This window comes from Lytechinus pictus, chromosome 5 (assembly GCF_037042905.1).
Source record: "Lytechinus pictus isolate F3 Inbred chromosome 5, Lp3.0, whole genome shotgun sequence".
NCBI lineage: Eukaryota > Metazoa > Echinodermata > Echinoidea > Temnopleuroida > Toxopneustidae > Lytechinus > Lytechinus pictus.
Window position 1 is genome coordinate 48,700,584 of NC_087249.1, and position 8,737 is coordinate 48,709,320.

Below are 8,737 nucleotides of genomic sequence, written 5' to 3' on the forward strand. Positions count from 1 at the left end.
TGCGAGTGCGAATAGCGAGCGGAAAATATTTGATCCGGTATGAAAAGGATGAATTTAAGCACTGTGTAGGGGAATTGTTAAGTGGATGTGGATGGCACAGCTACGTAACAGGGATCGGTGGCCAGGGGGCGAAATTATTTTTCCCACCGAGTTCTGGACCGACATATGAATATTCATGACTTGCGTCTTCGGATTGAGAGTACGCATGCGCGTGGATTTGGCCTCGACCAGTGCCGATCGTAAGCATTCACGTTGCTCAGAATGAATTAGCATCGTCAAATTACCGGTACCCTTACATAGTTACATAGGCCTTATAGGCTTAGATCTATATATACATCCAATTCTTAAACACTTATCAAACTAGCTGACATTAATGGCAAGACATGTGCTAGGGTAGGGCTAGCTTAGGCTAGCGCATTAACTTTACCTCAAATCTGGACCTGTCTAATGCCTAATACTATAGGAATAGCCGACTAATGCCATGGTTAACTTCGAACTTGTTAATTCCGAACTTTACGTTTGATTAGGTTTGGACCAATATTAGCTTATTTACCATGGTTTAATATGTCTAGTCCGTATACAGAACCAGTCCTAGATCTAAAATAATTATCTTAGTTCTAGTCTAGTCTCTATATCTAGACTCTGATCTACGCGCTATCAGCATGGAACCACTCCCTTACAAAAAATTCCTGTAGTACTCTGTGATATGTACTGCAGGAAGTATCGCAGGAAAGTACTGCAGGAATTACGTGCACGTAATTTGGGACGGTACTACAGAAATGTACAACAGGAGTACAACAGGTCCGTGTCCTGTGATACTTCCTGTGGTAATAACCGCATAAGTATGGCAGGAAGTATGACAGGACACGATCACCACAACCGCTACAACCGCTACAACCACTACCACACTACTATTAGTACTACAGGACAGTATCACAGGATAGTATCACAGGATAGTATCACATGATAGTATGACAGGACAGTATGACAGGATAGTATGACAGGACAGTATGACAGGACAGTACTACAGGAATACCGCAGACCAGTATCACAGGGAAGTACTACAGAACAGTATCGCAGGACAGTACTACAGGAGTACCGCAGGCTTCTGGTACTGTGTCCTGTAGTACTGTCCTGTGATACTGGTCTGGTATTCCTGTAGTACTGTCCTGTGATACTGGTCTGGTATTCCTGTAGTACTGTCCTGTGATACTGGTCTGGTATTCCTGTAGTACTGTCCTGTGATACTGGTCTCGTATTCCTGTAGTACTGTCCTGTGATACTGGTCTGGTATTCCTGTAGTACTGTCCTGTGATACTATCCTGTGGTGATAAATAGTATCACAGGACAGTATGACAGGACAGTACTTTAGGAATTCCGCAGACCAGTATCACAGGAAAGTACTACAGAACAGTACTACAGGACAGTACTGCAGGAATACCAAGAGACCTTACCGCAGGACAATTCCTGCAGTACTGTCCTGTGGTATTCCTGTGATACTGATCTTTGATATCTTCTGTGGCATTATTGGTCTCATCCTGCAGCCTTCTTGTGATACTTTACTGTGGTGATCCTGCAGGGGTATTCTTGTTGATTTCCTGTGACAATCCTATGGTATTGTCCTGTAGTAGTCTGTGCGATTTTCTCACGACACCGTCCTGCACTGGTTTGTTAGGCGTAGTAGTTTGTAAGAATTTCCTGTGATCCAGCACAACAACTTTGACATCTTGACTAATGAAAAGAGGCGTGAAAAAACCCACAAATTTGCAAAGACGTTAAAAGCATATTCACATACCTTTATTATGTATGAGCTGTACTATGCACAGTATAGAACATCTTTGATATCATAAATGACTGCTAGAATAATGCAGTAACATTTCATCTTTAGGATAAGACATGTACAAAGATTTATATCCATGAACATTGAGATGCCACATGAACTACTTTCACTATTCATACATTGCTGCCATTTTGAGATCACATAAAGAAAGCTAGATTCGACCCAGAATCCTTCCCTCTAACACAACAATAAGCGATTATTATTAATACCTTGGTCACATTCCTTGACCGGTTGCCTTACGGCGAGACAAAATCAGCAGTTTTAGGTATTCCTGTACAAACCACCCACGTGTAGCTGGTAGTAGCTGGTACAAGGATGATTAAGACTGTTAATTTTGACTCGACGTAAGGCCACGAGCCGGCGAATGTAACCAAGGCTTAACCAGTATTATGGTTGCAAAAAAAACTGTAATAGCTGAGCAATTGCATTTTCCCCTTCTTGTCAACACCCGATTGGCTTAATACTAAAAGCAGAACATCCTTTACTCAACCATGTTATGAAACAATGGATAACCACTTCTGCATGTACAGATAATGCATGGTGCACATACAGTAAGGGATGAAATTATGATGTGTTGATCACCAGTATAAACTTAAAGTACATGAACGTAATCATAATCACTTTATTTTGCTCAGAATTCACTTAAGTCCATAAATACTGAAAGATATTTTTGAATGAATTTCACATGATTTAGAACGTTCACCATAGGTTAGAAAAAATATGAACATAAGATTACTTTGCCAAAACGTAGATCAAATCTATTGAGACATTAACCTTTTTGACATTGAATAGGCATATCATTTTACACAGTCTTCTTGTCTAAGAATTGCTCCAACTACGTATTGAAGGGTTATATATGAATGTAAGCATGAGCCCATCATAAACACGAAATTGCGGCATGTAATTTGATTTGCTACATGTCATAATTGATAACTAAATGACGTTCAATACTTGATGTTGCTACATAAAATAATTAAGGTCATGTGGCAATGTGAATTCATACCTACTCGAGTCATTTAGTAATTTCAATTAGTATATGACCTAATTAATTATGACATATAGCTCAAAATTGACTTGAATAATTATGACCAATTTGATTGACCTCAATTATTTGAAGTAGCAACATCAATTATTTAACATAAGCACTCTCAATCGAGGTGGAGTAACTCTTCTTTAGGTCATGTTACTATTCGAATTGGAACATGTCATTGTTTAGGTCATGCAGCAATTCAAATTACTTGCTCAAGTAAACAATTACAATTGTAATATCACGCAAAATGAATTAGCTGTACATGACATAATTCTGTTCTTTGATGGGCTTATGCTTCCATATATTAAGTAAATGGCTTTAATTCTTAATGATTATCCAAAAATTCATATACATAAAATAAACCAATATGAAGAGCATCATATCCAAAGTGATCACCAGTTCACCCAATGTTACAGTACAAAAATAAAAAGCTGATTTTCTTATGTACTTTCACACATGTTATACATGTGCACTGTATGTCACTTGACCCTGGCAGACAATAGAATTGACAAGCAGTGAGTCCTACATGTACATGTAGCTGCCTGGTTTGCATACTTTAATGTTATATGAATTTCAATCATGGCCATGTGCTGTTTATACACTAAATGGAGGGATCTTGTCATAATGTTATGTCAATTAAAAACTGAATAAAATCCCAATTATCCTGAATAGCTAGACTAGCCCCCTTGCAATGGACATTGTAATCTTGTTTTCTTTTACCTTTCATTATTTTTGAAAATTTTCATACAACTAGGGCTGGGACTAAAACCCGGGTACCCGAGTAGAAAAATCAATACCCGATACCCGAAAATTGCTCACCAGTATAATGTACATGTATTTGATTTGTATTGCGTAGTGTAAGACATGATTGTAACTCATTACAAAAGTACACAAGCCTCATTTTGAATTTCACCAATTACCCTCTAAATATCCATAAATATACAAGTTTTCAAGTGATGATGATGTGACCGAGATCGTTCAATCATCGCCATGTTTCTTTTGCAGCGCAGTGACGTCATCCAGCCACTGCGACGCAAACCAATTTATGAATGAAAATATAGTAAGCATGCGCATTGCAAGCCTCAGCCCCACGCAGTATTACGTCAAAACAAGTCTGCAATACTCTGTCACCTCATACCAAAATCGACCTACGAAGCACCAGCCAATCACGTTCTTGTTACCATTTTTAGTTCATCATAAACCGAAAATGGGAACACGATCGTGATTGGCTGGCGCATTTGACGCTCCGAAACCCGGAAATCAATTGACTTTGTTCACGTAGCGATACAAACTCACGAACACGATGTAATATCGATGCTACTTCGTAAGATTTTGACGGAAAAGCAAGAATAAAAATTTGCTTACCTGTGCAGTATCGGTGAGAAAACCTTTTATAATTCATATGATATATAGGAAAGTGGAATTCTAGGTCGATTTTGGTACGAGGTGACAGAGTATTGAAACTTGTTTCGATGGAATACTGCGTGGGGCACGGGAGGCTTGCAATGCGCATGCTTACTATATTTTCATTCATAAATTGGCTTGCATCGCATTGGCTTGATGACGTCACCTATGGGGTTTTTCCACCAGTCATATTTCAAGTGACATGATTTTCAGGTACCCACCCGAAAATTACCACGGGTACCCGAAGAGAAAAAACCCGAAAGTCCCAGGCCTACATACAACTCTTTGTTTTTTTTTTTTACTTTATCAAAGCTTTTATGATTATAAATGTAATTAAATAATTTGACTTGATAAATGTATATTACTGGTATACTAATTGTGAATTTTTAGCAAGAAACAGTATTTGTGTTGGATTAATACATAAAAATGTTGCGAAATTTCGGAACAGCGTACCCAGGCATCACAAATTTGGTCTCAAAAGATGTGCAAGACTTGAAAGTAAAAAGGCAGCTAACAGCCTCCCAGTTATTAACCCTTAGTTAAATTGGACCAATTTGACCCCCCCCCCTTCCAAAAATTTTGCGACCATGCTGTCGCACAATTTTTTTAAAACATGCCTCTTTCTAGTCTTGTGCATCTTTTGAGACCAATCTTGTGTCACCCGGTACGTGGTTCTGTAATAACGTGACATTATGTAAGTACATGTCATACCAAAAATTGCTCAAAAACGTGATTTTGTGTACAAAGTCAATGCAATAGAGGAAAAAGTATGATTTTGTATTCTAATTACGCATAAATTAGTATTATCACTTACTAACAATTTGCGTGAAATAATTTACAATTTAATTTTGTAAATTATGCCCTAGACAACCCATGTGCCAATGTTAGACGCGATTGTGCGGTCAAGATCTCAAGGAAGGGGGGGGCCCTGGAAACCCCCCCTCCCCCCTTCCCCGGCCATATCAACTCCCAAAATACCCTGGCTTTAGTTGACTTTCTGGCTCCTCTTGAGTAGTCACCATTCATTGGACAGCTTGTTTTTATCCAAGTCTGTATAGCACGAGGCAGCTTAATCTGTAGAAAAAAAAACACATACCATTACGATAACATGAACAACATAAAAATACAAGAAATAAGGTGTTTTGCCCCCATCTAGATCTCTTTTCACAAGTACATATCTATCGGATAATGAGGTCCTTGCGGCTATCTCTCTTAGCATATTCTTGCTTATAAAAGCAAACTAAGCCGAAGAGTGACAAACAATTTATAATGCAAACAAATTGTCATAAGCACATATTGAAACTCTTTAATAAAACAATGAAGAATAAATCTACATCTTCTAACAAGGATTACACTGTATGCCACTGCATGAATACAATCTGCTTAATTTTGTAATTATAATATCTACTGAAGTGAATGCCTATATAATCACCTTTTATGAACTCCAACCGTGTCTTGTACAAGAACATGGCCTTTTCTGTGTACACCTGTAGTATCTTTCCCACATAATGCTGGACTTGCTGCTCGATCATCCAGAGATCCCTCTTTGAATCTTTAATGAAATGAAATGAATTTGAGTGACATAGTAAAATTTTATTTGCAGGTTAATACAAATACATGATGTAATAAAAATACATGATGAAACTTCTTCATTTCCATATTTCAGTGTTACAATTCAGGTGCAAAGAGTCATATTCTTTAATAATATTCAACATAAAATCAATGAAAACTAGTGCTGTTGTCGATAGGCCTCATATCGACATTGATGTCGACATACGAAGGATTTTCAAAATTCCGACATGTCGACATGCACGCACCCACATCGACATGTAAACATAAAATAAAAAGGGGTCTAGCCTACAATCACGAGTGTAAAGATTAGCTGAAAAGTTAGAAGCATTTATCCACAGTAATTGGCGCGATTAAAAGGTTTATTCAGCTTAGCAGCGCATTAAATGAAAAAAAGAATATCTGCGAGCTGTGCGGCAGTAGAAATACGTCAGTGCAGGGCCGGCCTGCCCGATCGAGCCGCCCTCGATATCCCGTTATAGCGAGAGTAGCATTCACCGTACCCATCCACGGAAATATGTACCCATCGCGCGCTATTCACCGTGCTTGATAATACGTTGCTCCTCAATGCATTACTTTTCACATAAACGTGAGCAGCAGCGAACACGTGTTTTTGTCAAAGTTGTGACTGCCGCAATTGAGCGCTTACTTCATATCACGAAGTCACAGAAAACTTCCCTTCATTCGTTTGGAGATCGTTGCACGGATCGCCGCGGAAGTGATACTGAAATTATCGGTCGATTTTCATTACTTTTCATTGTCAAATTGAGGAGCTTGCGTTTGCAGCAATGATCACTGTTGTAATTGGTGATTCTCAAATTGGCTACGAGTGTTATTGAGCAATGCTTTCGAAACCGGATCCTGGTACAAAAACTTGATTCTCCAGAAAAAAAATGTGGATTAAATCGGTGATTTTGGAAGCTCAATTCCCGAACTGAGCCTGTATTATATAGATCTTGTGTGGGGATATCACTCGTGTCAAGGTGAATATATTTGATTGAGAGTGTTGTTCCACGATCGAATGCTTTTTTTTTATGTTAGGGAGCCCAGGCTAAATTACGGTCCCTTTTTCATGTCGACATTGTCGATGTCGGGATTAATTTTTAAGCGACATGTCGACATGGATTTTTGTTCCCGACAACAGCACTAATGAAAACATTAAAAGTAGAGGAGCATTTTAACCTTACTCACAGTCTGTTATTGTCGCTAAAGTCTTTACAATAAGAAGATTGGGCACTTTGCCGACATCGCGTAATGCTTTGCATCGATTTACATGTATAATAGTCTTTGTGCCTAGTCTTTTCTATGTAGTGTCTTTAATATGTAGATAAAACATGCATCCTTTAGCTAGTTAGACGAACAATTTTGGAAATTAAAGACGGATCCATATTTTATCAACCGGAAGAGAAATTAGTGCTTAAATGAAGCTATTTGAGGGATATTGATGATATTTAGGGTAAATTGACTTCACATCTTTTCGTAAGTTTGTCATGTTCATAGAAGGCCGGACTTGATTTTATAGAAACCTCTTTTAAATTTGTGGGATTGCCTACCTCGAGTGAAGTTTGTGCAGGCTCCACTCCACTTCACTATTGCTACACTACGCTCCACCTACCCAAACTTTGAGACCGTGAACTGGATCTGTCGATCTGATATTCCGAGTGACAAAAAGTGGGATCTTATGGGGGGGGGGGGGGGATATCAAATTCATGCAACATCACGCTCTTTAAAAAAATTAAAACTAATATTCTTCCTGCACACAAAGTTTCAGTTCTTCTCCATGCCTCTATCCGTCTCAAAATTGATGATTTAGAGCCAACATGAAGTTTCTCACATAGATGGCGGCGTAAACATCGGGCAAGTCTCTTCCGTCTAATCATGATATTTTTCGCATTTTTTGGAATGAATTTCTTCTTCAAAAATAACGACGAGAGCGTAGAAATGTTGGAAATTAAGTTTTATCCCATGTACATGATTTAGGTCTAACGTTAGGCTAGATCTTTTAGAAGGAAAGTAGAAATCTCGGGGCCGGGGGTGAAAGTTTCAAGTTTTGGCTTCCTCTGTGTGGGTATATGAGAAAGGATCCCTGGCTTCATATGAGAGTGACCTTACGAAGTTACGTTAGTAAATGATTTTCACTCTCTAGAAGCCGCCTGGCTAGGCCTACAGCCATTCCCGATCACGATATTTTGAAAAGTGGTGGATATTATCGACTTCAAATGTGACTGAGAGACTTGTCATGACATTTGGGAACAAATATTGGTGATGAGGTATGCTGGTATTAATCGGCCGGTGCGAAACTGCATTAGCGCCCACCCCTGACCTGGCTACAATCATGACAATACAAACATCCTCACCGCCGCCATCAATATACTACTAACTTAGCCAGCCGTTGGCCGTCCCCGGCCGCGCACACCGCAGATCAGCCCCCACCCGATAAGCGATCGGGAACAACGGCAGTGCAGTGGCCGTACGGTAATGATTAAAAAGTCGAAGAAATTTAAGTGCATGCCGCGCCAAACTACGAAAAATGGATCTAACTTACTGTTTAGCCTGTTGTGTGAATGTCTTAAGAAGTCGTTGTCCGAATCTGATCCATATTCTGTTAGTTTTTGTTGAAATATTGACGGCCTTCTTCATCAAGCTTCGGGTTCAGCTGAGCAGTTACGAACGTTTTTTTTCAAATGGCGGAACCGGAAACACGTATACGGTACAGTCCGTGCGTTTGTACGTTTGTACGGGGAGCTCGGAGGCCGAGGGGGGGGGGGGGGGGGTCTTACTTTTTACTTGGAAACCAGACAATTTGACTATTTTCGCCATCATTTATATATCATATTATTAACGTAAAGGAATTGAATAAAGTAAAATTCAAATATTTATTTCTTCTTCCTTTC

The 8,737-nt window shown here is 39.1% G+C and overlaps 1 long non-coding RNA gene across 1 annotated transcript; it reads right to left on the minus strand.

Moving 5' to 3' along the window:
- Nucleotides 1-1,775: 1,775 nt before the first annotated feature.
- On the minus strand, nucleotides 1,776-8,535 carry LOC129268373 (uncharacterized). The gene is made up of 3 exons (XR_008585255.2): nucleotides 8,389-8,535; nucleotides 5,707-5,826; nucleotides 1,776-5,348 (listed from the first exon to the last, which is right to left on the minus strand). It is a non-coding gene; the product is annotated as an uncharacterized LOC129268373 (long non-coding RNA).
- Nucleotides 8,536-8,737: the final 202 nt, after the last annotated feature.